Genomic DNA, 16,644 nt, shown 5'->3' with positions numbered 1-16,644 from the left:
ACTTAGTGGCGATAGAAGCGGCAAAACGGCAACATTTTCCCGCTCTTATCGCGTCTGCAGATAAATGCCCAGCCGCCCTGTTTAGGGTGACCCGCTCCTTACTTAACCAGGGAACTGGGGAAGACCCCTTGCGGGGTAGGGCTGAAGAATTTGTTCAGTATCTGCAGGATAAAATCGCTCAGATCCAGACAGGCTTGGACCCTGATTGGGTAGATTCGGGCGAGCCGATGGGGATGAATCTTGAGCAGACAATCTGGGATGAGTTTGACCCCCGAAGGCATGGACAGGATTATGGGGAGACTCAGTGCTGCCACTTGTGTGCTGGACCCGTGTCCCTCTTGGTTAGTTTTGGCTTCCCGGGAGGTGACACGAGGCTGGCTCCAGGCAATTACCAACACTTCATTGAGAGAGGGGTTCTTTCCCACCGCCTTGAAGGAGGCGGTGGTGAGGCCCCTCCTTCAGAAGCCTTCCCTGGACCCAGCTTCTTTAGCCAACTATCGTCCGGTCTCCAACCTTCGCTTTGTAGCAAAGGTTGTTGAGACTGTGGTAGCATGTCAGCTTCCCCAGTACCTGGATGAAGCTGTCTACCTGGATTGGTTTCAGTCGGGTTTCAGGCCCGGGTACAGCATGAAGACGGCATTGGTCACGTTGGTCGATGATCTCTGGTGGGCCCAGGACAGGGGTTGCTCCTCTGTCCTGGTTCTATTAGACCTCTCAGCGGCTTTCGATACCATCGACCATGGTATCCTACTGCAACGACTCGGGGGGTTGGGAGTGGGGGGCACCATTTTACAGTGGTTCTCCTCCTACCTGTCAGATCGGTCGCAGTTTGTGTTGACTGGAGGGCAGAGATCGACCCCCAGGCGCGTCACTTGTGGGGTGCCCCAGGGGTCGGTTCTCTCACCCCTCCTGTTCAACATATATATGAAACTGCTGGGCAAGATCATCTGGGGTTTGGGGGTATGGTATCATCAATATGCTGATGATACCCAACTTTTCATCTCTACCCCAAACCACCCAAACGATGCCCTCGATGTGATGTCCCGATGCCTGGAGGCTGTGCAGATCTGGATGGGGAGGAACAGGCTCAAGTTCAATCCCTCCAAGACCGAGTGGCTGTGGTTTCCGTCATCCTGATTTGTGCATCTTGTTCCATCTTTGATGATAGGGGGAGAAATTTTAGCCCCCTCGGAGAAGGCTCACAATCTGGGAGTCCTCCTGGATACGCTGCTTAGTTTAGAAGAACACCTGACGGCCGTGACCAGGGGGGCTTTTTACTAGGTTCGCCTGGTACGTCAGTTGCGCCCCTTCCTGGATCGGGATGCTCTGTGCACAGTCACTTATGCCCTCGTCCTTTCTCGCCTGGACTACTACAATGCTCTCTACATGGGGCTGCCCTTGAAGAGCACCCGGAGGCTTCAGCTGGTCCAGAATGCGGCCGCGCGGGTTGTCATGGGGGTACCTAGGTGCTCCCATGTTACATCCCTTTTAGGCGGCCTGCACTGGTTGCCGGTTGTTTTCCGGGTGCGATTCAAGGTATTAATTATGACCTTTAAAGCGCTCCATGGCTTAGGCCCAGGGTACCTGCGAGACCACCTACTGCCACCAGTAGCCTCCCACCGTCCAGTATGATCCCACAGAGTTGGCCTCCTCAGGGTGCCGTCGGCCAGACAGTGTCGGCTGGTGACCCCCAGGGGGAGAGCCTTTTCTGTGGGAGCGCTTCCCTCTGGAATGACCCCGGAGTTTCGCATAATCCCTGACCGCGCCCTAAAAAGTTGTCTTTTCCAGCAAGCCGGCCTGGCCTGCTAATTTTATCTCATTTTTTAAATGTATTGTCCTATAAATTGGGTTTGTTTTTCTGGATATGTATTTAATTTCTTTTTAACTTTCGGGATGTGTGTTTTTTAATGTTGTACACCACCCTGAGTCCTTTGGGAGAAGGGTGCATATAAATCCAATAAAAACAAAACAAACAAACTTTTTTCCCCCAAAGTTTTTTATTTTTTAATACACATATTATAGAAACAAAGTGTTGACTGGATCTTTCCTTTTACATCTTCTCATCTACATAATCCATTTTACATCATAGCTTTTCACTTTCAGCCAAGTTATTTTCTTCCATTATTTTCCATTTTTTATACTTATTTTTTCTTAATACATAAATAATACCTTCAATTGCCCCTTCAAAAATCACACCAAATTATCATGTCACATTTCTCTATTGGTCTATTTTACTACAAACAAAATATATCCTCCAATTAAGTTTTAACATAGAGAGCATTTCTTTCAATTTTTTCTAAAATTAACAATATACTATCATTTCTTTATTTAATTAGTTGCATAATATTACTACTATTCCCTTTAATCTACTAATGCAGCTTTTTCCCTTTCTTCCTCTTTTATCTATCTTTTCTTGGGCTCTCACAAATTCCACTTTTAATCATTTTTCTTCTTCTCCCTCTTTCTCCCAACTTCTTTTTCTTTTTCCTGTTTTTATCGTTATAGTATCTTTTCTTCAGAGTATTTATCTTTATTCTAGTACTTTCCCCAGAGTTTTCCTGGTTCTCCTCCCTTCCTTGTGGTTTCTTTTTGGGGGGATCTTCCTCTTTGTCTGCTTTTTCTTTGTGACTGTAAATCCCAGTGAAATCATTGCATTTTATTTTCAAATTTTCTTTCTTCCATCTTATCTTCTTGCTCCTCATTTGTGCCCTTTTTTACCCCTTCTTCTACTATTTCTTGCTCTGTATTTTCCCTTTGATTTTTTTTTTAACCAATTAACATTTAACACACATTTTTCAGCATCCTAAATAATTCCTCATACATTCAAATCTTCGTTTTACAAGTTTAACTATTTTTACAAGATTTTTAAATTTTGGGTTATGCCATATTTAATTGCAAGTTTAGGGTCTTCCAAATTCAATTGTTCAATTTTAGCATTTATCCAGTCCAGTCCAAGTTGAAGGTTTTTTCTCGTCCACAGCTATAAATAGTTACAGCCAAACAAAAACAAATATTCCTTAACAATTCTCTCTGTTTCAAAGTATCTTTCCCTGTAGCCCAGGTCACACTTCACAGCTGCACTCTTACTTTTATTTTATTTTTTTCTTTCACTAGCCGGTGTAGTATTTTCTGCTTGCAGGTAGATGGCTCTCTCCAAGCCGCAATACAATTCAACATCTGACTGTCAAAAGCACTTTTAATCAAAATAAAATACTTAGAAAAAGGACTTCCCCCTGGGCTTTTCCTTTTGGTTATTAATTTTTCTTCACTTCCAAACTGCAGAAGACAAAATCCTCTGAGGCTTTGGTGCTTTAACCTCCTCTGCCTTCTTTTTCAATAAAATTCCTCGAAAGCCAGTTAGCCGCTATTTCCGCTCTTGGACCCTTTTTAGGATTAAGATCAGTTTTTTTTTCTCTGTGAGTTGGATCAATCACTCACCCAGTTTCAACACTCTGTTCCAATATTGCTCCAGCACAATAACTTAGTCCAGATACCCCAGCTTTGTAGCGGTCATTCAGTTATGGTCACTGTCCCTGAAGAGCTTTTTTCTGACCTCCAGAGGAACTGCCAGTTCCTCTAGGTCGTCCAAGATGTCCTTTCTTCTTCCCCATCCCTCCAGGATGGTTCCGGTCTGAAGACCTCCTTCAGCGTTTCTTTCCGGCTGGATTTCCAAGATGCACGGCAGAGCTCGCTTGTTTCCAATCTCGCTGCGACGCTTCTGGCTTCTCCTCATGACATAATATGCTTTGTGAGTCCAATCTGACTGGTTACTTTATAATTCTGTGCATTTTACAAAACTAGAAAACAAATTAATTTTGCAAACAGAAAGGTGTGAGATGGGAACGCAGCATGCAATGGAAAGCAAACTGTTAGTGAGGAGTATTGAAAAATTCAGGAGGAGGTTAAAATTAACATTTGATAAGTTTTAAAATATGACTAATTGTAGATTAGTGAATCTCAGACCACCAAACTTCAGAAAGTTTGGAAATACAAATTCCAAAATCCCCAAATGGTAAGATTTCCCTGGAGGATGTCAGTCAGGGAAAGTTTTCTAGATGAAATTAATGTGAAATGTTAAACAAGATTAAACAGCAGGTAGTTCTTGCTTAATGAACATTTATTCAGCGATCTTTTGCAATTACGATCACTATGAATGAAAGGACCAGAGTTGATATTCTACTGGTTCGGAACGGTACCCAAATCGGTAGCAAAAATCCCAGGTGGCCATGCCCACTTGCCACAGCTCTATGGCATCCCTTTTAGGCCCTTTTTTGGCCAAAATTACATTTTTACTTTACTTTATTTAGGATTTATAGACCGCCCCCTCTCCCCGAGGGGACTCGGGGCGGTGTACAGCCAAAAGCTAAAAACCGTATATACAATAACCGAATTAAATGCCCCTTTTTAAAAAACAAATTAAATATAGAGTCTGTACAGTGATAATAAAAATTAAAACAGGTTAAAAGGACAACCCCTTAAAATTTAAAATGCCGGCCAGGAGGATTGAAAATTAAAACTACAATTAGGCCAGGCCAGCTAATTGGAACAGGTGGGTCTTGAGTTTCTTGCGGAAGGAGCGGAAATCGGTAGTAGTTCTGATGTCGGGGGGGAGGTCATTCCAGAGGGTCGGGCCCATCACAGAGAAGGCCCTACTCCTGGGCGTCGTCCGCTGGCATTGCCTAGTGGACGGCACCTGGAGGAGTCCCTCCTTGTGAGAGCGAATTGGTCGCAGGGATGTATGGGGTAGGATGCGATCCCGCAGATAGCTAGGTCCTGTGCCATGGAGCGCTTTAAAGGTGAAAATCAACACCTTGAAACGCACCCGAAAAGCCACAGGTAGCCAGTGCAGCTCGCGCAGGAGAGGTGTTATATGGGAGTACCTGGTACATCCCATGATTACCCGCGCGGCCGCATTCTGGACCAGCTGCAGCCTTTGGGTGCATCTCAAGGGGAGCCCCATGTAGAGAGCATTGCAATAGTCCAGGCGGGACGTCACAAGCGCATGGGTGACTGTGTGAAGGGCATCCCGGTCCAATAGGGGGCGCAATTGGCGCACCAGGTGAACCTGGTGGAACGCCCCCCTTGAAACGGCTGTCACATGGTCATCCATCGACAGCCGGGCATCCAGGAGGACGCCCAAATTGCGCAACCGTTTCACGGGGGACAGTTCGCCCCCGATGGCCAGTGATGGAACCCACTGGTTGAACCGGGGCGCCGGTATCCACAGCCACTCTGTCTTGGAGGGGTTGAGTTTGAGTCTGTTGCTTCCCATCCAGACCCGTACGGCCTCCAGGCACCGGGACATCACTTCGACGGCCTCATTGGGGTGGTTCGGGGTGGAGATGTACAGCTGAGTATCATCAGCGTACAGATGGTACTCAACCCCAAAACCACGAATGATCTCACCCAGCGGCTTCATGTACGTGTTGAACAGGAGAGGCGAGAGGACCGACCCCTGTGGCACTCCACAAGTGAGTGGCCTCAGGGTCGACCTCTGCTCCCCTGCCAGCACGCATTGCGTCCGGCCAGAGAGGTAGGAGGAGAACCACCGCAAGACGGTGCCCCTCACCCCCAGCCCCTCCAGACGACGCAATAGGATACCATGATCAATGGTATCAAAAGCCGCTGAGAGATCTAATAGGACAAGGATGGAGGAGCAACCCCCATCCTTGGCCCTCCAGAGATCATCCACCAACGCGACCAAGGCTGTCTCCGTGCTGTGACCGGGCCGGAAACCGGACTGGCGCGGGTCTAGATAATCAATTTCCTCCAAGTGGCGTGGGAACTGTTGCGCCACCACACTCTCTACAACCTTTGCCAAAAAGGGCAAATAGGACGATAGTTGGTTAACATAGCTGGATCCAGGGAAGGCTTCTTGAGTAGGGGCTTCACCACCGCCTCTTTCAAGGCGGCTGGCAAGGACCCCTCTCTCAAAGAAGCGTTGACTAACTCCTGCAGCCAGCCTCGTGTAACCTCCCAGGATGCCAGTATAAGCCGGGAGGGACACGGGTCCAGTAAACATGTAGTGGCTCGCAGTCGCCCACACAACCTGTCCATATCATCGGCAGCAACAGAGTCAAACTCCTCCCAGAATGGTCCCTCAAGACTCACCTCCGACGTCCCCCCTGGACTACTGGGGGGGACCCACTCGCTATGGATTTGAGCGATTTTGTCCTGCAGATATTCCCCAAATTCCTCTGCTCTACCCTGCAAGGGGGCTTCCCACGGCCTCTGCGAAAGGAGGGAGCGGGTCACCCGAAACAGGGCGGCAGGGCGGTTATCTGCGGACGCAATAAGAGTGGCGCAATATTGACGCTTGGCCACTCTTAATGCCACAAGGTATGTCCGTAAATAGGCTCTTACCTGTGTTCAGTCAGATTCGGAGCGTGAAGATCTCCATTTGCTCTCTTGCGGCGCTTCATCACCCTTAGCTCCTCGGTAAACCAAGGGGCCAGGGTGGCTCGCTGCCGCAGGAGAGGCCGCAAAGGCGCAACCCGGTCCAAGGCCCTGGCAGCCGCATTGTTCCATGCGGCCACCAGGTCCTCCATCCGGGAGCGGGTCAGGGCTACAGGAAGTGGCCCAAGCTCCGTCTGGAACCTTTCAGGTTCCATCAGGCGCCTGGGGCAGAACCATCTAGGACCTTCTAGTTCCACCTCCCCGCGATGGGGGGTAGCGCCTGGGAAGTCGAGCCGGAGAGGTGAGTGGTCTGACCATGACAGGGGTGTAATAACTAACTCCCCTATTCCCAGATCACTCTTCCACTGGCCGGAGACAAAAATAAGGTCCAGCGTGTGGCCTCCCTCGTGTGTGGGGCCCTGAATTATTTGGGTCAGGTCCATGGCTGTCATGGAAGCCATGAACTCCCGAGCCGCCTCGGATGACTCGCCTATCGACGGCAGGTTGAAATCCCCCATAACCAATAGCTTGGGGGTCTCAACCGCCATCTTGGCAATCATCTCGAGGAGCTCAGGCAGGGCCGCTGATGCATAGCGAGGAGCCAAGTATACAATCAGCAAGCCCAACTGTCTCCCTGGGCCCCACTTCACGCCTAGAGACTCACACCTGGATATCTGTGGCACAGTGAACTCTCTCGGCTCCAGATCCTCCCGTATAATCACCGCTATCCCACCACCCCTACCCAGGGCCCGCGGCTGATGGAATGCACGGTATCCTGGTGGGCATATTTCCACGAGGGGTAAACCCCCCTCGTGGCCCAACCAGGTCTCCATTATCCCTGCAAGGTCCGGCACCCCCTCCGAGATCAAATCATTAATGAGGGGGGCCTTATTGATAACGGACCTCGCGTTGCACAACATCAGCCTCAGACCCTGGCTCTGTAGATCCTGGCCACCTAGGGTGCGGGGGTTGGTACAAATGACCGGGCGTGTCCAACGGCCACGGTCTCCCAACCGACTGCAGAGTCTTCATCTGTCCTCACACCCACCCCTCCCTACGATCGTTGAAATAAAAAGACCCTCCGATGGAACATTATTCTCCCTCCCCTCCCCAGCTCCGCTCACTTCCCTCCCGATCACACCTGTTTGCCTGGCACTAACCCCTCCCTTGGCCGGGCTAACCCTCCCCCCCACCCTGGAACCCACTAAAACATTTAAAAAACAATTGACTAAAAACCCCCTAAGTCTCCGCTTCCTCCACCTCTCGAGATTAATAGATCCGTCATCAAGGTGGGCCCTCGAGAGGGCGGAGGGCCACGCCTGCAAGAGGGGGGACTCCCGCAGTAAAATCAGATCTGACCTCAGATACATGATAATGTTAAAAATTCAGCAAGGCCTAAGATCTGTGCTGAAGATGTTCTGGCATGTATGCCATTGAGTCCAGTATAGTTCAAAAGGCCAGGGCTCCAATGCGAGAGGAGGTTGTCGAGAGTCAGTAGACCACAGTCCTAGATGGGGGGAGATGGTAGGCTGGTCAGATAGTCAATAAATGGGGGCTGGTGTGTGGTCAGTGGTGGGTGGCGAGGGGCAGATAGTCTATTGTTGGTAATGAGCAGGGGGGCAGATGGTCAATAAAACGGTAGGGTCATAGAAGATAAGGAGGTGATCCACCGGGCACACACAGATGGTAAACAGGGGCAGATGGTTAGTAAATAAATAGCAGGGGGTAGATGGTCACAATCAAGGAGGCAGCTAGCAGGAGGCAGACGGCTCCTCTGCCAAACCTGGCGTTGAAGCCTCCTGCCAGTCACCAACATGCCCCCTGGTCCCCGCCCGGCCTCCAGTGTCACAAGCCTCCCTCTTCCTACCAGGCCTCCGGCGCTTTGTTCCTGCCATGGCCTACATCCGCCGTTCGTGACTCCCCGCATGTTCGGCGCCTCCCAGTCGCCGCTCCGAGCCCCAACGCCGCTCCCGCCGGCCTCCAGCACCCCGGCCGGCCTCCAGCCTTCCCGCTCGGCCTTCGCTAGACTTCCTGCGTAGTTCGCAGATCGCAGCAGGCCGGGGGATTCGGCGTTCGGCGTCTCCAGCCGCCGCCGCCGCTCGGGTCACCGCTGCTTCAGGCCCGGCGTCTCCACCCGCCGCCGCCTCAAGCCCCAGTCCCAAGCCGCAAGCCTCCGACTCCGCCGACGCCAGCACGCCCCCGAACATGCCAGCCGCCATTCCCCAGCCTTCTTACGCCTCTCCTCCAATCTCCTACGGCGTCTCCCCATCGGCTGATCGACCGGCCCGCTCTCCTCGCTCTCCCTGGCTGTCAGACCACCCTGGAGGACCAACTTGTGTCCTGAAAAAAAGCCAGGGTGGTCGCTTACTGGACTCCCGGTCCTCATGATGGAAAAGAGGACCGGCAGCATCCCTGCCCCATCAAAAGAGCCCCGCAAACATACGGAGCTCAGAGGCAGACCGCCATTCCTCCAGGAAGCTCCTCCCAGATCCTCCCACATGCACAGAAGGCTGTGTGAATGCACGGTGGCAGCACACTCGCTTCGCTGACTCGTGCACATGTGCACTCACATTTGTGAACTGGTAGGGAAGGTAAGTCAATACCACCTCTAGAAAGGACTTACATGAAATTATGTCCATTGAAGTGCTCCTGCGATCAAACGATGAAATTTTGGGTGCTTGCAGCCTGCCCATCCTTACAATCGACTGTAGCGGTATTGCAGTGCATCTATCTCTCCCTCCTGTCTCAGTTGCCTACTTAGCCTATTAGCACATGCAGAGCTGCTGTGGTGCTGGGCCTCCTCCTCACCACACCTGTGAGGCCTCAGCCAGTTACGTAGCTGACTAGTACACATGTTGTAAAATTATAAGGCAATAATGCTAGGCATTAGGGTTTATAGGATTGGCAGTTTAATTTAGTTGATAGTCCAGAGTTCCACAACCATCCATTTCCACTGCAGATGAGTCTATGACAATTCAACACGGCCACAGCCTACTCACCATGGCCAACTCGCCACAGCCAACTTGCCGCAGTCAAATTGCTGTGGCCAACTTGCTGTAGGAAAACTCACTGCAGGATAAGCATTACATTAATATCAAAGAAATGGTGGAACGGAATCATTAAAGAAAGAATGCAAATGGAGAAACAGAATAAAATGTGAATTACAAAAATTAAAATATTTTTAAATTTTATTTTAAATAATTACATTGACTTGATAAATTGCCCTGCGGCGAGTTGACCTGTGGTGAGTTGGATGTGGCGATTTGTGCCACAACAAGGGGGCTGTGACAAGTTTGGCATGGCAAATTGTCCTATTCCAGAATCTGTTAAGTAAACAATAAGGACAAATGCATTCATTAAGTCCTGGGAAAGGAGTTCAGGGGAGACTTGGATCATCCCCTTCCTGATTCATTGGGACATGAGAGATTTGTATTGTTCTGTAATTACTACATAACCTACAGTACATTATTAATCTTCCCGAGGAGTTGGTTTCCTAGCCCAGTTTTCCTTGTAGTGTTAATAACAAAGATGGGATTTTAACCCTCATAATTTCCCAAGTAATATCTCCAGCTATGAGTATGCAACTGCAGTTTGAATGCAGTTGAAATATGCCAGATTGGGGAAGATTGGTTTATTAGGCCTCTAGTACCAGTAGTTAAGATACTTAGGGGCATTTTCCAAAATCTAATCAACTCTTTGTTTTCAATATTCAAAAATGGATTTCAGCACCACCCAACTGCAAGAGAAAGATTCTGGCAGGTATTCCAAACTCATTCTGCCAAAGAGAATTAATTGTCATTGTTATGTGGGGAGACGCTCCTCCCCACAAAAGGATGAAATATTTTGGGGGAATATTAAAAAGGCAGGACAGAATATTTCACCTACAGGACAAATGGAGGGGGAAAACCTTAAGGGAGGTAGAAACTAGCCCGTTACCCTGCCCCAAGCAGAAACTGAGGAGGCCAGTTTATAGAAATGCAGATTTGGTAATCCATTCAGAAAGACTGGGTCAGCCAGAACACATAAGCAACACAATAAGCAACACAATCAAGCCCAGGGTTGACAAAATTAGCTCAGATAAACACCTAGGATTTGCATTTCCTCTTTAGAGCCAACCATGACCCCTACATGACCCCATAGGAATCCTGAAGGTATAAAACCCACCACTCTAAACTCCATTTATCAGCTAAACTCCATTTTATCACATGTGGTTGGTGGTTCTGCTTGATCAATAAATGGAACCTTTCTTTTCAATCAGCCTCCATTTTATTTCCAGTGCCTTTCTCTTGCCTTGGAACTGGACTTGGATATTTCGTCTAACTGTTATTACCATAGACATGCAGAAATTCTTGACAAAAATGTAGTTTTATAATTTTGGGGGAAGAGAGACCTTTGAAATTCTTATGAACTCAAAAATATACAAGTAGTCAACAAAACCTACAATGCTAGCCCACAGAAGAATTCCACTTTTGGGCTCCTTACGTCTGCTCACACAAATTCCTCCCCTCCTGCCAATTGAGCAACTTATACCTGTTTTCTAATTCATGAAGCTGCCATTCACCATGGGAGAGCATCATATTTCAGTCATTCAACACCTGAATCCCTATGCCAGGAAGATAAAATCATCCCTGCGTCTATTATTAAAAGCTCCTTGATGCCCAGCTAATATTGGGTTTGTTCATTTAAGGAAGAACAGGCAGATATGTTACATGCTGCTCCAGGACATTCTCCTAACAGTGCATGAGTCTACACTTTATCAGAAAACCCGAGGGTATTGCAGAAATTAGCTTCCTGAAATGGCAAATCCCTTCCTTCAAAGGGAAACAACTTAGTTAGACAGAGGATCGAGTCATCTCAACAGGAATCGGAACAAAATGCTTCTAGTGGACCCACTCTCCTATACCTTCATTTCCCCCACTCCAGAACTTTCTGACTGGATTCAGTCATGCTTAATCAAGTCAGTTTAAGATCCACACACATTATAAACATACGTTTAAGTTTTGTTTTGAGCCATATCAACCTTTATGAATCCAGTTCATTTGGTTTCTTAAGCATTAGCATAATAATGGAAGTTCAGAAAATTGGTTTAGTAAACTGTATAAACTTCAGAAGCCTTTTTTACGTAAAAATGAAAAAAATATGATTAGCTAGGATAAAGAAAGTAATGTGTTGTTAGAGATTAATCTGTGTTTTGTAGATATTTATACCTGCTGAGAGGAATATTGGAAGCCACTTCTTTATATCTTTTCCCCTTCCTTGTCTATTTTTACTTTTTTCTTTTCTTGCACTTTTTGATTTTTCATTGACTTCTTTCTTTTGAACATAGCTATAACCTTCTCTCTTATTCCCCGCCTCTTAGATCACAGTCTCCATCACTCTTCATTTACTTTTACCAGGAAGGACATATATTCTGCCATTCTTAGTTTTATGCATTTAGTTACGTTGCAGAAAAATGTTGCTCTTTTGCTTGGAGTTTTAATACTTCCAAAAGATTCTTGAAACAGAAAGAAAAATGTTTGTGGTGCTGAATTTGTCAGCCAAGCTGATAGGCTGATTGACACATCATACAAGAATAATGGATGGGTTCTCACAAACATTGAACCACAAAGTATCAATTTTAATCTACTGGTTTGACTCCAGATAAAGCAGCTGCCAGTTGCAAGTTCCAAGAAGAAACTGCAGGAAACGTTATATAACATAGGTGTTAAATTTTTGATAAAGAAATCGAGATGGGGGAAAAGACCAAAACCCAACCTTGCTAATTTTTAACTGTAATATATAATTTACTTCTCTTTACGCAACATCCAATGTTCCTGGAAGACATTCCAGCAATGTCAGTTTTATGAATCCTAACGAGAGAGGGTGATCTATTATCAAAACTGTCACCATTCAGAATTGACATATTTTATGAATTCTGTGGTATCTGACAAGAGGATGCACAACAATGCAGCTATTATGTCAGTCTCCCTGTCATTGGGGGAGAAAATGTAAGTATAAGTATAATATTTATTGTCATTGTACTTAAGTACAATGAAAGGCCATTCATCAGAGCAAAAAAGAGATAAAAGATTTGTTGTATGGATTCCCCTGCCTCTGTCCTGTAGGGTAAGGAAAGATGTGGATTATATGCAGGGTCTATCTACAGTGTCATCTCAGTTCCCCACATGGATGCATTAATGTCTATTAGAAACACAGAGACTCCAGCAAGATATTTGGGCAGAAGCACTTGTTTTCACATTCTCTGTAATTTTGAGTCTAAATTTATATACAGGTATTAATATGTATTAATACATAGCACATAGATTAATATGGAAATGGACTAATTGCCCACCAATCAATGAATATCAAGGCAACAATGAAATTGGGTCACACAATGTAATTGCATACAACTGACTTGTTATGTGAAGAAATAATTCTTTAGAACAGAAACCGATCATATTGATAAGGTATGAATGAACTCCATGTTACCAATATGGGGAAATCATCACCTATTCCAGGCTATGTATTCTATCCTTTTTAGAAAAAATTATTCTCTGTTCATTCCAATATTTGAGCTGGCAACTTTAAATATAAGCTTTACTTCTTCCTTGGATTTTGGATTGAGGTAAGAACCCAAACTAATTTCTAACCAGCCCTATCAAGAATATTTGATGACTTTCAGTGGAGATAGCATCTCCAGGATGAAGCTCTCTGCAGTGATGGGTGTCCCACTTTATGACTTTTATTTTTCTTTTCTTTTTTTTATAAATCACCTTTATCATTTTTTTTATAAATGACTCAAGGTGGTGAACATACCAAGTACTCCTTCTTCTTAGTTTCCCCATGTTCTAGTAACAGCTAACAGGTAGGTGAGATTACCCTGTGCAGAGATTTTAAGAGAGACAGGGTATCCCAGAACTAAATGCTGAGGGGTCAGCATTTACATCAGAGGAAATCTCTCTACAAGACTTTTGCAGAAGAAATGGAGAACTGAAGATTTCTCTGGTAAAAAAAAATCCAATAATCCTGGTAGAATGAACAACCAGTGAATAAGACCAACTACTTGTAATTTTTTTCCCCAGACAAGGTAGCTCACCAGTGCTCCTTACATTGTCATGCAGCTTTAGAGCTCTGGGAGACAAAGGAGTTGTCTTGCCCAACCCTTGGTCAGTGCCACTGGATTCATATATTTCCATTTCTATTCGCTTTCAGACATTGTTTGTTAATTACTTTTCAGCTTTAGGAACTTATGGATCAACAGGTTTTTCTTGAAATGAGATACATTTCCTTTAATTCTTAGCAAAGTAAGTTTTAAATACAAATTTAAAGATTTTTTTTCGAGGGTAAACAGACTAAGGATCAAAACTTGAAATAAGATTTGGAATTAATGATAAGAATCCTTCTCATGGGAAAATAACTTTGATTTGAATCTTTAAAAAAACAGGATAGCATGGAAGTTTAAAGACTGGACAGTAGAGAGAACTGGAAGCGAATAAAAATTACCGTTAAAGGAGAAGATGATTTAAATTTGACTATTGACTATTAATGCAGAATGTAGCAAAATATTTTAACATTCAATATATTGAAGGGTATGTTTAAATATATCCCAAAATTAATTTTTAAAATACCTGCTTTTATAGATACACTGTGTTTAAATGATGTTATGGAAAAGGAGTAAGTTTTACCAGACAAGACTGAGACAGATCTGAAAATGGATTTTAAAATGCCAAACTGTAAGAATGATATGGAAAAAGATGCTAGACTGGACATACAAAAGAAGCAGCTAATATCTTAGGAATTAAAAGGAATATACAAATAAAGAGAGTGATCTGGATAATCTTTTTATATTGGATTTATAAAAGAGTCTTGTTAAAAGTTTGAAAAATTTTGTAAGGACAAAAAAAATGAAATCAAGTTTTAGGACATTATTTGAAGTTTAAGTTTATTAAAAATAAAAGGAATATAAAGTTGGTTTAGCTGATCAATGTAAAAGTAGATATGTTGTTGTCTCTGGTAAATCTTAATGGACTTTTGTTGACACCAAGACTCAAATGACAAGGTTTATAGATTTGTTTACAGATAAGAAATATGGGAAGAGACCATTTGTTGCATTTTAAGATAAAGTGAGAAGTAACTTTAGTCTATCATACTTAGTAAGGAACACCAGGACAACATCACATCTTGTACGTAGCAAAGCAATATATGTTAAGTCTGAAAGGGGCTTCATTAATATCCCTGCATTAGGTATTAACTAATTAATTGTATTATAAAGAAGAGGCATCTATAAATGCTAAGATCCTCGCTATCTTTGGGACCATATTTTCTGGCTGAAACTGTTCAGCCAAAATGTGCCAGCAGGAAGGAAATGTAGGTATCCAATTCTTAAAATTCAGGAACTTGAACTGAGGTAGCAATCCTTTCTCTCTGGAACAATTGGTCTCTCAAGTTCAGAATGCCTATCCCGTTAATATTTAGGAAGACTTAAAACTTCACTATCCAGCAGGGGTTTTGGTCGGAGCTGTCATAGGACTCAAGACAGAAATGCAGGAAATCTTCTTTTCCTAGGATTCAAGTTCTCCAAAAGCATTATCTTCTCATCTAAGTCTGTTTTTGGATTATTATTTTTACTGTGCTCAAATGCTTCATAAATTGTTTGCTGCTACACTTGAACCAAACTTAAATAAAATGATAAATTGCTCAAGACAACTTGGATATTCTGCTCCCTATCTTTAGGCCCCAACAAGAGATCCAATCATTTATTTGGCTGAACATGCTACAGAACTGTATACAGAATATTTTGCCAAAAAGCCATTGTTTCAAAAAGTAAGTGTGCATATTTGAATTTCTGTGACATCTACAGATCCTATTGCAAGAATTAAATAGAAATAACAAAAGCTGAAATCTCCTTATGCTGGAGTCTAGTCTAGAGTCTTCCAGGAAAGTCAGCTTACAGTAATTCTACCATCATCCCATCAGAAAGGATGTTGGGGTATGATCCCACTGCAACATAGCAGGAGCCAAGTTGCAATTTTAGGCAACCTCATCCATGGCAAATTCTGATTAGACTGTCTCATGGCATTGTTTTCCATTATCTTGGTATAACAAATTTAGGACCAAATATTTTAACTCAAAAGCAGTACCATTACAAACTGATGGCTGTCTAAAAGCGTGAAGGCCAATTGACAATTTGAATGTCCCTGGGTTCAAATACAGCCCCTTTGCTTCAGGCATATTTTTCTCCGTTAACCAATTCTTGTTTTGTTTTACACACTCATTGATAAATGGCACTGCTTGTCTATATTCTCTAAATTCCTACAGTGGCAACCTAAGAAAACCCCAACAGCTTCTGGACTGTCCCTCAATACATATCCAAAGTTATACTGTATTGTACTGTACAAATTGATTGAAATACAATCCTTGTTCTGATTGATAAGCTCTAGGCTAGCCCTGCACTTAAACCATCCACTATTTTTTTTTTCAATGCCTTCCTGCTCTTTTGTCACTGTGAAAACTTCCTTACAATCAGGTTTGCAATGGCAGCTTTTGGTACAAAAGCATTTTGTCAATTATTTTTATCATTCAGTTTTTATATATAATTAAAGGCAACAAAACATACCAAACACTCCTACCACCTATTTTCGGCACATCCACCACCCTGAGAGTTGGTCAAGGCTGAAAATGAGCGGCCCAAGGCTTTCATGCCTATTGGAAGTTTAGAGCTTAAATCTTGTTTTTTTGGGCAGCATCTTAACCATTCCAACAAATTGGCTCTTATTACAGTCTGCTCTATTTATTCTCCATACCTTTTTTTCAGTCTACTGCAATGTCTTCCTCCTGTAACATTTGTATTTCAGCTTTGTCCAGCAGTCTTATCTTGTGAGAAGTCACGATCCAAGGCAAACTGACAGATTCCCATCCCCATCAGCAACTCAATTTGGTCATTTAAATGTCCTCAATACATGTCGCTTTATTATTCGATGTTTTATTTTTCATATTATCAGTCTTTCATTTTGCTTTGCTAGTGTAGAGTGCCTGGAGGTGACTTTGAAGGGAATATTCAGAAGCCATTACAAAGTAAGGACAAAATGTTCTTAAGAATTGGGAAGAGATAGTATTAGAAAGAGGCTTAGACTGGTTACCCTCTGACTCTTAGGGAAGGGAGGGAAGTAAAAACAAGCTGACTTGCAAGACATATTTTGGCTCAGTTCAGTTCTGTTACACCATCCCAAATGATAGATTCACCTGTTTTTATTTTGAAATGGTGAGTGT

The sequence above is a fragment of the Natrix helvetica genome, assembly GCF_964273705.1.
Source record: "Natrix helvetica genome assembly, chromosome: Z".
NCBI classification, from domain to species: domain Eukaryota; kingdom Metazoa; phylum Chordata; class Lepidosauria; order Squamata; family Natricidae; genus Natrix; species Natrix helvetica.
This window is presented reverse-complemented; position numbering follows the sequence as displayed.